General features: G+C 45.3%; 1 long non-coding RNA gene across 1 annotated transcript; it reads left to right on the top strand.

Annotated features, from left to right (window-relative positions):
- Positions 1-900: 900 nt before the first annotated feature.
- On the top strand, positions 901-2,636 carry LOC148773927 (uncharacterized). Its single transcript, XR_016036327.1, has 3 exons — positions 901-998; positions 1,199-1,315; positions 1,827-2,636. It is a non-coding gene; the product is annotated as an uncharacterized LOC148773927 (long non-coding RNA).
- Positions 2,637-18,611: the final 15,975 nt, after the last annotated feature.

An 18,611-nucleotide genomic window follows, 5' to 3' on the forward strand; every position in this document is an offset into this window, starting at 1 on the left:
ACCAGACCAAGTCTGTGATCTTGGCGGGCTGGCACCCGCCTGTTGGGAAAGTACCGCAGGCGGGTGGCGATGGCTGCGGTAGCCCAGGCCGAGTGCAGCAGGGCTGTGCACCTGAGCCCGTCTCCGAGCACATGGTGAAGCCTCCCCGGAAGGGACAGAGAAACAACCCACGCCAGGATGCTGCCTGCCCCAGCCGCTGTCCCACTGTCCTGCTGCCCCGGCTGTCCCCGGTGGGCGGGGCAACTGGGGAGCCTTTTTCGTAAAACAGAGAAAACATTGACCTTACAGGTGGTGGCGCTTGGACTAAAGGAAGTAAAATCACTGTGAAAGCACCTGGCTCTAGGAGATGTTCAATAGGCTTTCTTTAAAGGATTGGGGTAGTTAAGGTAATGTTTGCATGCATGTGTGCCCAGTAGATCGTGTCTGACTCTTTGTGGCTCCCTGGACTGCTGCCTACCAGGCTTCTCCGTCCATGAGGTTTTCCCGGCAAGAATACTGGGGTGGGCTGCCATGCCCTCCTTCAGGGGATCTTCCCGACCCAGGGATGGAACCTGCAGATTCTTTACCACTGAGCCACCTGGGAAGCCTAGGTGATGTTTCAGTTCAATTCAGTTCAGTTCAGTCGCTCAGTCGTGTCTGACTCTTTGCGACCCCATGAATCACAGCACGCCAGGCCTCCCTGTCTATCACCAACTCCCGGAGTTCACTCAAACTCATGTCCATCGAGTCGGTGATGCCATCCAGCCATCTCATTCTCTGTCGTCCCCTTCTCCTCTCGCCCCCAATCCCTCCCAGCATCAGAGTCTTTTCCAGTGAGTCAGCTCGTAGCATGAGGTGGCCAAAGTATTGGAGTTTCAGCTTTAGCATGTAATGTTTAGGAACTTGTTATTATCCTGTTCAGTTCCTTTCATCCACTCTCAGAGGAACTCCCCATGTGATTATGAACTACATCCCGATCCAAGCCCTGGCTTCGTCACTTGGCGGCTGTGTGGCCCTGGGTAAGCTGTTTTACATCTCTCGCCTCAATTTCTTTGCCTGTAAAATGGGACTGACAATGGCACTCACCTTATGAGATTGTAGAGTGTATGAAAATAATATTTTCAAAGTGTTCTCACACAAGGCTGTCCATGTGTGGGAGCTGGAAAAGAAGAACTAAGGGAGCTCTGGATCATCTTGGCCTCTCATTTTATTTATGTAGAGATTTCCTCTCTGATGGTCGCTGTCAACTGAGGTTGCGGAGCCTGGCGGTTTCTGAGAAGCCACGATGGAGGCGCAAGGAAAGAGGAAAGCTTTTGCATCTTGATTTTTCCTCTGCGTAATGATGCTTTTTTTTTTTTCCTGCTGAGCAGAAATGGGACTGGAGGAAGTTCAGGCTCTCCTTCGCTGGGTGAAGACTGCTGAGACTCGTGCCAGGACGTCCCTCTGTGGCTCAGGAAGGGGTTCCTGTTTTGTTAAGATGGCACTTTCCCTTTGTGCCCGTTCTTCACTCAGATTCACCCTGAGATTGTTTACTGACTCCTGAGTAGCAGCTCAGTCACTACCTGGCTGCCAGACAGGAGACCTCATGCTGTGAATAATGCTTCCCCCCCCCAGGGGGGAGGGGAGGGAGAGGAGGAGAGGGAGGGAGGAGGAAAGCGGGGGAGAGGGGGGAGGAGAGGTGGGGAGGAGGGAGGAGCAGATGAGGGACCTGGAGCAATCAGCAGAGCCAGGTCCTTTTGGGGCACAAAACTGAGAGATATCCAACCTGAGCTTCCTGTTCCCCCAGAAGAGTTTAGGCAAGTATAATGCTGCTTGGGTTCTCATTTCTATTTGATATCCAATTTCAGGGCCGCAGAAGGTTGATGCCTGAATGGGGGGAACTGCCTCTGGCTCCTCGGTTTGGATGAAGGAGACTGAAACTGCTAACCTCATTCCCATTATGATCACTAAGAGAGGTGATAATAAAATTTTTTTTAACACTTACAGGAAAACTGCGCTGTATCCTGAGCAAAAATAACACACACGCGACTGCTGCCACTTGTTCAGACACATCGTAGATGTCATTTCAAACATCCCCATGATGTAACAGTTACTCCATGACTCTGACAGGAAACCGGCGTGTAGAAGTTAAACAGGATCGCAGGCTCTCCCAGCCTGTAAACGGCAATGCTGATCCTCAAATGTAGGTCTGCTCTTGTCCACTTCTAGCTGTTCCCAGCTAGGGCAGGTGATTAGGAACTGGGAATTCAAGGCTGGTGAGCCTTCCTACAGCCTGTAAAAGGAGGCAAAGCCAACAGCCCCCATTGCTCCTGGACACCTGGTTGTCCCAGCTCTTACAGTAATGAATACAGTTATACTCACTCTCCAGGGTTGACTGCAGGGAAACTGCAGATCTTCTTTGGATGAGGAGAAGGGGTTGAGACTGGCCACTTTTGGCCAGGATGACCATGCAGCACCCAAGGTTGGCATGACTGCAAATGCTTTATCAGTAAACAAAGGAAGCCTCGGCCTTCAAGCCATCATGTTAGAGCCGCCCTGACAGCGAGCCCTCAGGGAACTCAGAATGGAGGCAGGGTGTACTCTCCATCGGCAGTCAGCCACTGCAGCCACTCCTGACGATATACTCTGAGGACACTCAAAAGGAGAAGTGTAGGATACTGACCCCAGATAGCTGAGGTGCCTATCAAAGGAATGAATTCAGTGAGTCCAGACTTTGCTTCTTCCCATGCATAGAAAAAGCTAAATCCCTTAACTTAAGATGCCTAGTTTTCTTTCATTAACAGTAATCTTTTGATGTTCTGATTTCCCAAGTGGTTCAGTGGTACAGAATCCACCTGCCAATGCAGGAGACATAGGTTCAATCCCTGGGTCAGGAAGATCCCCTGGAGGAGGGCATGGCAACACACTCCCGTGGACAGAGAATCCCGTGGACAGAGGAGCCTGCTGGGCTACAGTTCATGGGGGTCACAAAGAGTCAGACACGACTAAAGCAACTTGGCACCTGGTCTACGTTGCAAAAACTGCTATACATCCTGGATCCTTTCCTTGCCTCTTTGGAACAGTCTGTCTGAGTTATCTGAGAAGCTGTGTCTTGGGCTTAAGTCCTCAGTTTTGTCCACCAAATAAAACATGACACTCAAATTTTAAGTTGTACATTTTTTTTCAGTTGACAGCACTTAATTAAAACTGCAAGAAGTCAATCATTCTCTTGGGCTGAGAATGTTAGAACTTCTAAGAACTATTGGAAATTTAGTCTCTTCCTTTTCTAGGCAGCAGAGCCCTAGGGAGTTGAATTTACTTGTTCAAGGTTTTACTGCTAGGTAGTTGGAAATCACAACAAAATCATTGCAGTCCTGTTCATAGGCATTACCTCACTTGATCCTTCAATAGCCTAGTGACAGAAAACATCATGATCATACCTATTTATTTGTTATTCATTTGCTGCTGGACATTCTGAGGCTCAGAGAAACCCAAGAACTGGTAACGGGGCAGCTCATCTTCCGAGTCTGTTGGTCCCCATAGCTTGTGGCCTCAGCAGGTGGGACAGTCAGAAGCCCTTGAGTTCTTTGACCACAGACTTCACATCAGATAATCTGCTTCATGCTCCCCATAGCATCATATTTGTATGTGCCAGACAACGACACCCTAAGTTTGAGTTTGGACAGCAAGGTTGTCACACTGAGTTTTTACACCAGCTGTGCAGCTCCAAGGGCTTCCCAGGTGGCACTAGTGGTGAAGAACCCGCCTGTCCATACAGGAGACGTAAGAGATGTGGGTTTGATCCCTGGGTTGGGAAGATCCCCTGTAGGAGGACATGGCAACCCACTCCAGTATTTTTGCCTGGGAAATCCCATGGACAGAGGAGCCTGGCAGCCTACATGGTCTGTGACCATGGGGTCGCAGAGTCTGACATGATGGAAGTGACATAGCATGTACGCAGGTAGCTCCAGGCTATGGGGACTGGCTCTCTACACCAATCTTGCAGATTGGAGATCCTGCAGATTAGAGATCCGACGATCTCCAGCAGAAACATACAACATAGCCGTTTGCCCAGTAACCGTTCAGTGGGGGTTGGGCACCGGCATGGTGGCCGCTTACCCCCGGGCTAGGCACCCTGGGCTGGCCAGGCCTGCAGCAGTGCTGGGGCTCCAGAGAATCTTCTAGCTCAGCTGCTGGCAGTTTTTGGGTGAGCTCTGGATCCTTCCAACTTTCAGGAAGCACGACATGAACACTTGTCAGATGCTGGACCGCAGTAAGTCCCAGGCCCCAGAGTTGATGCGTTTAATCCCAGTCCTCACCTCCTCTTCCCTGAAGGCCCTGTGAGGAAGCCTCTAGTCTCTTTAGAGCCGGAAGGCCTTTCCACGCCCTTCTGCAGCCCCTCAGCACCAAGATGCAGAGGGTTCCCCTCCTTCTGTCTGACCCCAGCTCTCTCTCCTCTCCCCTAGTCTGGGCAAAACGGCTCAGATCCCCCAGTAAGAGTCAGCCCTATCTCTGCTGCAGGTGCCCCAGGGGAAGGGTGCAGCCACCCGCCACCAGGGCATTTGCACTTTCTGCGCGGGGCTCCTCTCCCTGGGTCACCCCTGACAACCTCTGAAGGGCTTCCCTGGCCCCTGTGTTTCCACTGAGAGGGAGGAGGGTGCGGGACGTGGGCGGGCAGGGAGGCCGCCAGCCCTGCGTGGACGCGTGGGAGAAGGCCAGCGGGGGTCCTGGCCTCGCCAGCTCTTCGCTGTCCAGCTGCCCTGCCGCAGACCCCAGCTGTCAGCTAACTGCTGCTCACTCAGATGAGCGGCGGGGAGGGTTGGGGGGCGCTGGCTGTGCTTCGGTTTTCTAGCCGTATTTGGTCCCCCAGACCGCCAAGGAAAGGAAACAGACAGTCAAGGGGGCCTTCTCCCCACTTCTCACCCATTCCTCCGGACCCCGGAGCTGTGATATTGACACAGCACGATACGGAGGAAGTGTAACCACGTGGGCCTCGGTGCCGGGAATCTGGTTACCCAGTCGCCCAGTGGGATGAGCCCAAAACAGCTTTGGCCCCAGTCCATCCGCGCTTTCCCAGGCAGTGCATGGCATGGCCGAGGGAGAAAGCCCTCTTGTCTCTGGCCTTTCTGCCACCCCTTGCCGCCGTGACAGCTCATTTCTCTGTGATCATCTACCAAGTTTAATGTTTTCTACACAGCGACCCCCAGGGTGCTGAAAAACCAAGTGATTCCCTGCTCAGACACCTGGCTCCCAAGGCCTAGTTGGTAACTTACCTGGGCAGCCAAGTGCTTTGCTGTGCGGTGCCTACACTGGCTTTCTGGCAGTGCCAGGGGACTGTCAGGATGGTTTTATTTTTTCCTTATTATTCAGGTGAGAAAACAGGATCAAAGAAGAACCAGCTTTCCCAAGGGCAGGGAACAGAGAGAGAGTTCATAGTTCTCATTGTGTGCTCTTATGGTATGAGGTGACCTTCTGATCTTGGGCTGTTCCACCAGCACTGATTCTGGGCCCTCAGGCCTCCCTGCGCTGCTCGTCCCTTGTAGAGTGTCCAGACGTGCTGCCTTCCATGGGGAGGGTAGTCCTCAAAGTGTTAGGCGCTCAGTTGTGTCCGATTCTTTGTAACCCCATGGGCTGTAGCACGCCAGGCTCCTCTGTCTATGGGATTCTCCAGGCAGGAATACTGGAGTGGGCTGCCATGCCCTCCTTCAGGGGATCTTCCTGACCCAGGGATCAAACCTGGGTCTCCCGCATTACAGGCAAACTCTTTACCATCTGAGCCACCAGGAAAGTTCAGGCCTCAAATCTGGAAGCCTGGTGTGCTGCAGTTCATAGGGCACAGAGAGTCGGACACGACTTAGTGACCGAACAACAAATATATACATATATATGCACTAACTTACATTCTTGAATCAGCTTCTGATTTATAAAGAAGTTTCATGTACATTTAATATAGCGACCCTGTGAGAGAAGCATTATTTTACCAAGGAGAAACCTGAGCTTCAGAGAGAATTAAAAAATTGCCTAAGGTCTTACAATTAACTAATAGATGGCTGGGTAGAACTCTAACTTGAGTGTGTGTCATTGTTTCATTTGCTGATGAGTATTTTCCACACACTCACATGCTCCCGTGTGGCCGTGGAACCCGAGGCACGCTCACAAACACTGGACAAGTTAGTACGTCATGGGGCGATGTGCTCATTGCATCTGCCTCTCTGGTCACCAGAACCCTGACTGCAGTGGCCCATTTCTCTCTGTCCAGATACTGGTCGCAATGCCAAGAGGGACCTCACAGAGATAAAAGAAAGGCTTCACTCCTGTAATTCTTAGCGCAAACACAGATGGACCCATAGCTCGGAGTTCTATACAGAGTTCTCCCACGTTTCCAGTTCCATCCCTCTAAAGATACAGTCTAAACGCACAGCCAAAGAAGTGGTTTCCCTGGGGTCCAGTCCAAGCTTCTTCTCCTCCCAGGCCCTGTTGATTCTCTGCTACGTTTCTCACGATGTTCATGTCTGTTTTTTAAAAATAATATTTATTTTTGACTGTGCTGGGTCTTGTTGCTGCGCGTGGGCTTTCTCCCACTGTGGCGTGAGGGCTTCTCACTGCAGTGGCTTCTCTGGTCGGGGAGTGCAGGCCTCAGGAGCGCAGACCTCAGGAGCGCAGGCCTCAGGTGTGTGGGCTTCAGTGGTTGCAGCAGGCGGGCTTAGTAATGCGCACGGCTCATTGGTTGCAGCTCATGGGCCCTAGAGTGCGGGCTCAGTGTTTGCAGTACACGGGCTTAGTTGCTTCGTGGCTTGTGGAATCTTCCCAGACCAGCGGTTGAACTTGTGTCCCCTACACTGGCAGGCGGATTCTTATCCACTGTATGACTAGAGAAGTCCAGTGTTCATGTCTTACACTGTTGCATAGCACAAAGCCTTTGGGCATTGATAGCCTTGCTTGGTCACTTAATTAGCTGTATGCGTTTGGATAAGTTACTTACCTTTTACTGTGTTTCAGTTTCCTTGTCTCCAAAATGGGGAGCATCACAATAACATTATTATAATGCTCATATCTTGTACGGTTATGGTGAGGATTCAAGGTACCTGTTCATCAATATGCAAATCCCTGTTCATCAATAGAAAGGTACCAGTCACAAAATATCATGTGATGGTACCTGATGCAGATTAAATGCTCAGTAAATGCTATCCACTCATATTACACCAGGGAACAGACTTTGGAACCAGATCAGCTGACTTCTCATCTCAGCTCTGCCACTTAGTTGCTGAGTGATCAGGGCCAGTTACCTGATTACCTGTCCAGGTCTCAGTTTTCTCCTCTGTAAAATGGGGATAATTACATCTCTCTCACAATGTTGCTGTGAGGATTAAGTAATTTTATGTATATAAACATAAAATGGAAATAATGAGAGAACTCTGTACAGAACTCGGTTAGAGCTATGCTTATGTTTGTGTTTGTGTTGATATCTACAGCAGTGAAATCTTTCCCTTATCTCTGTTATACACTTAAAAACATGCCTGGCACAGGGTAAACACTATACAACTTTATTGTTAAATATACAGAGTAAACCTTGGGTGAGTTGTGGTTTATCCTTTTACCAAAGGATCTAGTGTTCAGAGAGCACCCATAATAGCACTGAGAAAGTATAACTGAAATGAAATTGGTAAAGTTCCTTGCTTGAACATTATCCATTGCTCTATCAATTAGAATTTAGCCTGTGGCAGGAACTGCTATAGGATCACCAAAAACTTTTCCTCCTGGACACAGAGCGAGCCTACATTTCCCAGTTTCCCTTGCGGGAAGGTGTGGCCGTGTGTTTACATTCTGGCCAGTGGAACACAGGCTGTTGTGATGTGTGGTACTTTTGGACCTGGCCCAGGATAACTTCTCATGTGTGAGTCTCCATCCTCTTTTTTTTTTTTAATCGTCTGCTGGCTGGATGCAGAGATCCTAGATGGATGCTTGGACCACAAGATTTTTTTCAGTTTATCCTCCACCCCTATCTTCCAAACCAGGTAACTCCTTTCTAGATTGTAGGGCTGGATTCCATGGGATTCATGTTGGTGTCCTCTGCAGATATTTAGAATTCAGCTTTCTCCCTTCTGACAAACTTAGGCACCACACTTGCCCCTGCTTTTCATCTTCCCAAAATACATTGGCATTTCCTGCTCTGTGATCTCATCTCCTATTCTGTCCTTTTCACTTATTTTTCTGCATTTTTAGAAGGACCTTCCAGGAGTGGGCAGAGACAAACAGGTACAATCCTTCATGATTAAAGAGCAGTCCTGTCTGCTTGTCTTCAGAATTGACACTGCAGACGCAATATCAAAAACAACTTCAGAATTAATGATGATTTTTCTTTTAGTAGTTATCACTCAGTATTTTAAAGCACAAACTGCACATGTATGATTCATATGTCTTAATAAACTGGATAATTATTAAACAGGAAATGAAGAGTATACATACAAGGCCTTTTCTTATTTATGTATTCATTTATTTTTTAAAAGGACAATAGAAACTTCCTCTCCAGTTTATCCCACAAACAGCTGACTTGTCTACTTTGATCACCCACTTGGACTCACAGGCCTCAGTCAGGTTATGGGAGACTGGCATGTTCTCTTGGTGGGAAGGAATGGAAAATCAAGTGGGCAATCCAATCAAAACTGGATTTTGATTTCTCTCAGAGCTCTGAGGTTCCATGACTTTGCCTAAAGTTTAATGTCCATTTGTAATTTCCTGCTCCTCTGATTCAAGCATGGTAGTCTCATCACCTCAGCCTCTCTACTGAAGTTACTGAATAGCTTTCATGGGTATTTAAAAATTTTATTTTAGATTCCACATAGAAGTGATATCATATGATATTTGTCTTTCTCTATCTGACTTAGTATGACCATCTCTAGGTCTATCCATGTTGCTGCAAATGGCATTATTTCTCTCTTTTTTATGGCTGAGTAATATTCCACCATATATATGCATCATATCTTCTTTATCCATTCGTCCATCAGTGGGCATTCAGGTTGATTCTATCCTGGTCTTTGTAAATGATGCTGCAATCTAAAAAAAATTATATGAACAATCTTATTTATAAAACAGAAATAGAGTCAATGTAGAAAACAAATTTATGATTAAAAGTGGGGGGGATAAGTTGGGAGACTAAGACTGACGTATGCACACTAGTCTATATAAGATAGAAAACTAACAAGAACCTGCTGTATAAGCACAGGCTATACTCTGTAGTGACCTACATGGGAAAAGAATCTTAAAAAGAGTGGCTGTATGTATGTAGATAGCTAATTCTCTTTGCTACATACTGAAACTAACGCAACATTTAAAATCAACTATACTCCAACAAAAATTAGTTAAGAAAACAAAAATTTATTTGAACTCCTTTTTCAAAGATCAGGTGAGAGAAATTTGGACGGAACTTCACCTTTTTTAGGGTTTTAGAAGGGATACTACATGCCTGTCTCCTAAGAAAGTGAAAGTCATTCAGTCACGTCTGACTCTTTGTGACCCCATGGACTGGACTCTACAGTACATGGAATTCTCCAAGCCAGAATAATGGAGTCCAGTATTTTAGAAGGCACCCAAGAGTCTAATAGCCTACTCATGGCTACTGTGTGTCCCTCCAAAGGACAGATCAGACCAGATTTCTTGGTAAATATGAACAACTCTTCTGTAACCAAATACGGGTTTCCCAGGTGACTCAGTGGTAAAGAATCTGCTTGCCAATGCAGGAGATTCAGGAGACTCAGGTTTGATCCCTGGATCAGGAAGATCCTCTGGAGGAGGACACAGCAACCCTCTCTAGTCTTCTTGCCTGGATCACCCTATGGACAGAAAAGCTTGGTGAGCTATAGTCCTGTGGCTGCAAAGAGTCAGACATGGCTGAGCACGAAAGCATGACCTTTAGAGGCAGCTTAGACCTCATTCGAGCATAGAACACCAGTGAGGAAGGACCTGAAAGAACAAAACAGTGGAGTATAGATTCTCTTATTCAGCTTTTAATTTAACTAAAAAAAAAAATTTTCCCTGGGACACTACATGCCTGTCTCCTAAGAAAGTGAAGGTCATTCAGTCATATCTGACTCTTTGTGACCCCATGGACTGGACTATACAGTACATGGAATTCTCCAGGCCAGAATACTGGAGTCCATGGAATTCTCCAAGCCAGAATGCTGGAGTGGGAAGCCGTTCCCTTCTCCAGGGGATCTTCCCAACCCAGGGATCGAAACTGGGCCTCTCACATTGCAGGCGGACTCTTTACTAGCTAAGCCAACAGGGAAGCCCAAGCTCATGGGCAAATCCAAGAACCCTTCAGGATTCTTATGAAACAATTAAATTTACAACTATTAGTAATGATTGTAGTATAAGTATTTATGCTGATTTTGATAATGTTATAGTAATAAAATATTTATTAATAAAAATTTTATTATTAATAGTAATAATGTCAATCATCTTGCAAATAAATCCTTGATCCAACCTTGGTGTCCCTTGTCAGATTCAGGATGTAACTTTGTGGTGATGGATATGATTGTGGGCAATGAAGTGAAGTCACACAAGCAAGAACATATTCTTAATAATTCTTAATTCGTAATCCACTCTCTTGATGCCATTGTTCAAGGTAGGCAAAAATAGAGAAAGATTGATTTGGAGATGGAGCAGGAATATTTTCTTAAAAGCTTAATTAGGCAAAAGAGTATCAGTGAAGGGAAGAGTCCTGGCCTAAGAGGAGAAAGCTGGGTAACCTCGGGAAAGATTCTTAACTTCAAGCCCAAGCCCTTCTTTCTCCCTGACGCCTTTCTTCCCTGCCCTCCCCTGCCGAGTGTGCCCTCCCCCGACCCAAAAGCTCTCTGCCCACTTCACAGACACCACATTCAATCTTTATTTGGGTCTCAGTTTATAGATACTACTTTCCGGGGGAGGCTTTTCTGACCACCCCTTCCCACCACACACTCCTGCCAATCATGTGAACCCATGAAAGCAGGAACTAGATACTACATATTCAGCCTATATCACAGCACCTGGTCTACAATGGATGCTCAGAAAAGAAATTCAAGACGAAAAAAAAAATGACTGCTGAGCCCTGGCTCACCTTACTCTCCCCTGACAGCTTATTTCACTTACTGTTCTGATTCTATCTTCCAGTGCAGCATGGTTTCCATCTTTTTCAATACGCATATTTCTTATGAATCCAAGCAAATTACAAACTACTGATCGATGAACACTAGTTCTAGTCTTTGAATTCTCACTGGTATCAAGCATTGAGCTAAAAACCTACTGGGAACGGGGGGCTATAAATTCTTTCTGATCTACCTAGTGAATGGTACCACTACCTGCAATTAACTAGATCTTCCTTTCTCCTTCCTTATCCTCTCTTTCCTTCTTAACTTCTTGACTTAACTCCTTACTTTCCATGGCTCCACCCTTCATTGGCCCCAGATCACTCAGCCAAAAGAGGGAACAGATGAAGCCCATAATTAAGCCCTCTCACTAGTGTCTACAGAAATAATCCTTTACAGGACTTAAAAAAAAAAAAGCCAAAAACCAGGTTAAATCTCCTAGAGCCCCTTATAAGGGTCCTGAGGCTCAGCAGGTACCCCCTTAATTATGAGTGACAGAACAAACCCAACAGGTTGGTTATGAGAGTACATTGCGCCTCAGTTTTCCCATATATATAAGGGGATTAATAGCATCTGCCTCCCACCTGCTCCACGGGAGCATAGTGAGATAGTGTTGTAACATGCACCGCAGTCCTCAGATGAAAGGCAATATATAAACCCAAAATGCTATTAAAGGCCCTTGACCTATGGAAGACCATGGAAGCTAAATTACTTATGGTGTTCACAGCAAGGTGGATGAAAAGACAGGGAGTTGAGCCCAAGGACTTTCTGGCGCTAGGACCTGGCCACTGGCCATGGGAATTAGGATCTGTACATGAAGCAAGGGCCTAAAAGCAATTTGGCAGTGATCCCACGGGAAACTTTAAAAATTTTAGGATAAATTTATAAGATAACTGACCTTGGTTAATAAATGAAATGGTATAGAACTCTGCTAATAAAACCACAGTCTCTTGCCTCGTCTCTTCTGAACTCCTGTCCTTTTCCCTAGGGCAGCCACTTCTAATCCTTTTGCTCTTTCTTTTGGAATTACTTTCCATTTCTCTAAATAAAGCATTTATAGTCTTGCTTTTTGATTCACTAATTTTAGAAAATAGTTATTGAATTTTTGCCATTGACCTATTAAAGATTTTATCATCCTCCATCTCTCTTCCCTCAACCTTTTAATTTAGCTATGTCACTATTCCAGTTCTTTTTTTAAAAAAAAGTTTATTTATTTACTTTGACTGTGCTGGGTCTTCGTTGTGGCTAACGGGATGTTCGCTGAGGTGTAAGGGCATTCTCTAGTTGTGGCTCATGGGCTTAGTTACCCCATAGCTTGTAGGATTTTAGTTCCCTGACCGGGGATGGAACCTGCATCCCCTGCATGGGGAGGCAGATTCTTATCCACCAGGGAAGTCCACTATTCCAGTCCTTTTATAATTTCCTTTGAAACTTTGTCATAAACTTATCACTTTGTTTCTTATTTGGCTGTAGACATCTTTTGACTCCCCTGCTTAGAAAATGAGACATTTTAGGGCATCTCGACCCTTGCTTTCAGTTCTCCTTTCTGTCTTCCTCTCTCAACTTCTGTCATTTGAACTTTCACGTTGTCAAGATTGACATTTGTATTCTGCATCAGAGCCATGGCTGCACCTGTGCTTTGTACATGGGTTAAGTTTAAGAACTGAAGATCATCTTAACTGCTTAGTTCTGTACCCCATTATATTTTCTCTCTTATAGAATGTTTTAGGTTTTATGGAGAGTCTTTAATTCCTTTCTTTTTCTGGAATTGTTTGCTTTTATTATATCCTTAATTTAGTCCCAAGTACTTAATCTGAGTAGGCATTCTATTAAATAGCCTCCCTCCTCTGCTGACTGCTCCCTAGATGCTGCATGGCCATCACTCTGGGACTTCCTCACTGCTTTGGTTATTTGGAGCCCGCATGTTCTTGGTTTACTCTTGTTTTGCTGGAGCATATCCTCAACAGCTTTCCCAGAAAGGCATATTGAAAATAAATTTTGGGCTTTGAATGCCTAGAAATGTTTTTATTCTGCCCTCAACAGAAGTGATAGAGAAGTCTGGGTAGAGAATTCAGTATTAAAAATGTATTTTTCCCTAGAACTTTGAAGGCATTATTCCACTGTCTTTTTTTCCATTTTCAATTCTGTATGATGAAATTTTCTTTATATGTGTGTTTAGTGTGTGGTTTTTTATAATGAAATTTATTTACTGTTAATTGAAAGATAATTTCTCTACAATATTGTGTTGCTGCTAAGCTGCTAAGTCACTTCAGTCGTATCTGACTCTGTGTGACCCCATGATGGAAACCCACCAGGCTCCCCCATCCCTGGGATTCTCCAGGCAAGAACACTGCAGTGGGTTGCCATTTCCTTCTCCAATGTGTGAAAGTGAAAAGTGAAAGTGAAGTCGCTCAGTCGTGTCCGACCCTTAGCGACCCCACGGACTGCAGCCTACCAGGCTCCTCCATCCATGGGATTTTCCAGGCAAGAGTACTGGAGTGGCTTGCCATTGCCTTCTCCGATACAATATTGTCTTAGTTTCTGCCAAACATCAACATGAATCAGCCTTAGGTAAAACTGTGTCCCTTCCCTCTCCACTGTCTTCTAATTCCCAGTGTTGCTGAGAAGCCTGATGCCAGTTTCATTTTTGTTCCTTTGTGGGTGACCTATAATTTCACTCTAACATCTCACAGGGTCTTTTTCTTTACCATTTTGAAATTTCACAATAGAGGGTCTAGATGAGAATCTGTTTCCATTGTGCTGCAGAATTGATGGACCCTTTTTTTTATAGAATGCTTATCTTTCATCTCTGGTAAATCCTTTCATATAATTCCTTTGACAATTTTCTTGTTTGTTTTTCTGAACTCTTTTTTTCTGAAGTATACTTGACCTACAATATTATATTAGTTTCAGGTATACAGTAGAGCTGACTCATTGGAAAAAACCCTGATGCTGGGAAAGATTGAGGGCAGGAGGAGAAGAGGGTGACAGAGGATGAGATGGTTGGATAGCATCACTGACTCAATGGACATGAGTTTGAGCAAGCTCTGGGATTGGGAGGGGAAGGGAAGCCTAGCATGCTGCAGTGCCTCGGGTTGCAAAGAGTAGGACATGACTCAGTGACTGAACAACAATACAACATGGGGATTTGATATTTTTATCCATTACAGAAGAATTGGCGCTCTGAAGTCTCCTTTTGACTCTTCCTGGTGATTACAGGCAGGATTGTATCTGCTAAATTTCATATGTTGAAGCCCTAATCTCCAAGTACTTTAGAATATGACTCTACTAGAAGAGAGGGCCTTTAAAGAGGTGATGAAGTTAAAAATAAGACCATGAGAGTTGGTCCTAATCCAGCAAAACTAGCATCCTCATGAGAAGAGGAAATTTGGACATATAGAGGCAGCAAGGATGAATACACTGTGTGAGGATATGGAGACAAGGTGGCCATTTGCCAGCTAAGTGGCGTCAGAAGAAATCAAACCTGCCAGCACCTTGCTCTTGGACTTCTAACCTCTAGCACTATGAGAAAATAAAATTCTGTTGTTTAAAATTCTGTTGTGATACTTTTCTAGCAGCTTGAGAAGACTAATACACTAACCAAGTTTAAGTGATAAATGTAGAAATAAACAAACTTGAATCAGTCAGTCAGTTCAGTCGCTCAGTCGTGTCCGACTCTCCGTGACCCCATGAATCACAGCACGCCAGGCCTCCCTGTCCATCACCAACTCCCGGAGTACACTCAAACTCATGTCCACAGAGTCGGTGATGCCATCCAGCCATCTCATTCTCGGTTGTCCCCTTCTCCTCCCGCCCCCAACCTTTCCCAGCATCAGAGTCTTTTCCAGTGAGTCAACTCGTCGCATGAGGTGGCCAAAGTATTGCAGCTTCAGCTTTAGCATCAGTCCCTCCAATGAACATCCAGGATTGATCTCCTCTAGAATGGACTGGTTGGATCTCCTTGCAGTATAAGGGACTCTCAAGAGTCTTCTCCAACACCACAGTTCAAAAACATCGATTCTTCGGCGATCAGCTTCCTTCACAGTCCAACTCTCACATCCATACATGACCACGGGAAAAACCATTGCTTTGACTAGACGGACCTTGGTTGGCAAAGTAATGTCTATGCTTTTTAATATACTATCAAGATTGGTCATAACTTTCCTTCCAAGGAGCAAGCGTCTCTTAATTTCATGGCTGCAATCAGCATCTGCAGTGATTTTGGAGCCCCCCAAAAATAAAGTCTGACAGTGTTTCCACTGTTTTTCCATCTATTTCCCATGAAGTGATGGGACCAGATGCCATGATCTTTGTTTTCTGAATGTTGAGCTTCAAGCCAACCTTTTCACTCTCCTCTTTCACTTTCATCAAGAGGCTTTTGAGTTCCCCTTCACTTTCTGTCATAAGGGTAGTGTCATCTGCATATCTGAGGTTATTGATATTTCTCCCGGCAATCTTGATTCCAGCTTGTGCTTCTTCCAGCCCAGCGTTCCTCATGATGTGCTCTGCATATAAGTTAAATAAGCAGGGTGACAATATACAACCTTGACGTACACCTTTTCCTATTTGGAACCAGTCTGTTGTTCCACATCCAGTTCTAACTGTTGCTTCCTGACCTGCATACAGGTTTCTCAAGAGGCAAGTCAGGTGGTCTGGGATTCCCATCTCTTTCAGAATGTTCCACAGTTTATTGTGATCCACACAGTCAAAGGCTTTGGCATAGTCAATGAAGCAGAAATAGATGTTTTTCTGGAACTCTCTTGCTTTCTCCATGATCCAGCGGATGTTGGCAATTTGATCTCTGGTGCCTCTGCCTTTTCTAAAACCTGCTTGAACATCTGGGAGTTCACGGTTCACATACTGCTGAAGCCTGGCTTGGAGAATTTTGAGCATGACTTTACTAGCGTGTGAGATGAGTGCAATTGTGCGGTAGTTTGAGCATTCTTTGGCATTGCCTTTCTTTGGGACTGGAATGAAGACTGACCTCTTCCAGTCCTGTGGCCACTGCTGAGTTTTCCAAATTTGCTGGGATATTGAGTGCAGCACTTTCACAGCATCATCTTTCAAGACTTGAAATAGCTCAACTGGAATTCCATCACCACCACTAGCTTTGTTAGTAGTGATGCTTTCTAAGGCCCACTTGACCTCACATTCCAAGATGTCTGGCTCTAGGTCAGTGATCACGTTATCGTGACTATCTAGGTCGTGAAGATCTTTTTTGTACAGTTCTTCTGTGTATTCCTGCCACCTCTTCTTAATATCTTCTGCTTCTGTTAGGTCCATACCATTTCTGTCCTTTATCGAGCCCATCTTTGCATGAAATGTTCCCTTGGAATCTCTAATTTTCTTGAAGAGGTCTCTTGTTTTTCCTATTCTGTTGTTTTCCTCTATTTCTTTGCATTGGTCACTGAGGAAGGCTTTCTTATCTCTCCTTGCTATTCTTTGGAACTCTGCATTCAGATGCTTGTATCTTTCCTTTTCTCCTTTGCTTTTCACCTCTCTTCTTTTCACAGCTATTTGTAAGGCCTCCTCAGACAGCCATTTTGCTTTTTTGCATTTCTTTTCCATGGGGATGGTCTTGGTCCCTGTCTCCTGTACAATGTCACGAACCTCCGTCCAGAGTTCATCAGGCACTCTGTCTATCAGATCTAGTCCCTTAAATCTATTTCTCACTTCCACTGTATAATCATAAGGGATTTGATTTAGGTCATATCTGAATGGTCTAGTGGTTTTCCCTACTTTCTTCAACTTGAATAGGCTTCATTTAATAAGGAGAATCTATTGGTCCATGTAACTAAATATCTGGTGGTAGGCTGACTTTGACCACTACTGAATTCAGAGGGCCAAGCAACATCATCGGGATGTGGCTTGTTTCATCTTTCTGCTTTGTGTTCTACTTTCTGCCTTTACGCTCAGGCCCTGGGTGGGGTTGGGTTACATGCTCCCAGGTTTAAATCCAGTGGAAGAGAATCTCGACTTCTTCATCTGCAGCTTCAGGAAGAAGTCTCTGCTCTTATTGGCTCCTTTGAGTCCCATGTTATTGGCTCCTTTGTGTCACATGCTCTGAGCCAATTATTAAGCCCAGTAAAACATGATGCTCTAATTATCTAGTCCTGTGTCATCTACGCCCCTCATTTAAAAGTTGTTTGTGTATTTATTTGACTGTGCGGGGTCTTTGTTGCTGCAGGTGGGCTTTCTCTAGTGCGGTGAGTGGGGGCTTCTCTTCGTGGTGGCGCACAAGCTTCTCTTTGGGCGGCTTCTTCTGTTGGGGAGCACAGGCTCTAGAGCACATGGATTGGGAGTTGTGGCATGCAGGCTCAATGGTCGTGGCACATTGGCTTAGTTACCCTGTGGCACATGGGATCTTCCTGGGCCAGGGATCGAATCCGTGCTCCCTGCATTGGTCCAACTGGACCACCAGGGGAGTCCACATTCTCCCCTTGAGCTAAAGGGTGTCACATCATTCCCATCCAAACTGCCTGGTAGAAGAGAAGGGCGATTGTCTCATCAGAGGGAATTAATGTGGGGACTAAATGACAGAAGAGGTTTAGATGTACCAGGTTACATTTTCATTGCAATTTTAAATGTGTCTGGTGGCAGGAACATAGGTGCACTCAATTGTCTAGATCTAGAGATTTAGTGGTGTCATAACAGTGAGCGGCAGTATAGGTTTGATCTAGCTGGTATTTTTTGAAAAAAGCTGTTTGTATATTTATTTGTTTGGCTGTGCAGGATCTTAGTTGCTGCACACAGAATCTTTTAGTTGTGGTACGAGGGCTATTTTAGTTCCTAGTTCCCTGACCAGGAATCAAACCCAGGCCCCCTGTATTGGGGGCACAGAGTCTTAGCCACTGGACCATCAGGGAAGTCTCTGATCTAATCATTATGTAGTGGGCATTTACTGTGTATCTTGAAGGTAAATGAAGATGAGGGCAAAGCACTTAAAAAAATCTCCAGTGAGTGTGTGCGTGATCAGTGATTGGTGCAGTGTTTCTGTTTGTATCCAAGTAGGTCATTCTATAGCACTTTTCCATGACCTCTATCTTTGTAGTGGGATGAATAGTTATGGCTCATCTTATTCATCAACCTTCTGAGGCCCCATGAGAGCTCTAAGAAGAGCAATTTATTTCAGAGAGTTTATCATCCGTTGTCTTCATAGTCTTAAAATTTGCTTCATTCCTGTACCTTCTGTCATCAATGCATGTGTCCAGGTGACTTTCTCTGCTTGATGGCCTTCAAGCTGATGCTAAGGTAGAGAAAGTGGGACACCCTTCTGTTAGGAAATCTCATAAGACTAAATGAGACTTGAACACCTTTTATAATTATCCTCAGGAAACCCATTTCTGGGCTGGGTGCCAAGTTCCATTACTGACTCACTGGATAGCCTTGGCCTGCAACGCCATAGCTCATTGCCTCAGTTTGCCTATTAAAGAGCAAGCCCCAACAAGACCTGTTTTCTTCTCTAAGATGTTGTGATATGTAAATAGAGTTTTACTTTTTCTTCCTCTCCTAAGTTGATTTCTTCCTACA

The sequence above is a fragment of the Moschus berezovskii genome, chromosome 25, assembly GCF_049115385.1.
Source record: "Moschus berezovskii isolate FMDL1 chromosome 25, NW_MosBer_1.0, whole genome shotgun sequence".
NCBI lineage: Eukaryota > Metazoa > Chordata > Mammalia > Artiodactyla > Moschidae > Moschus > Moschus berezovskii.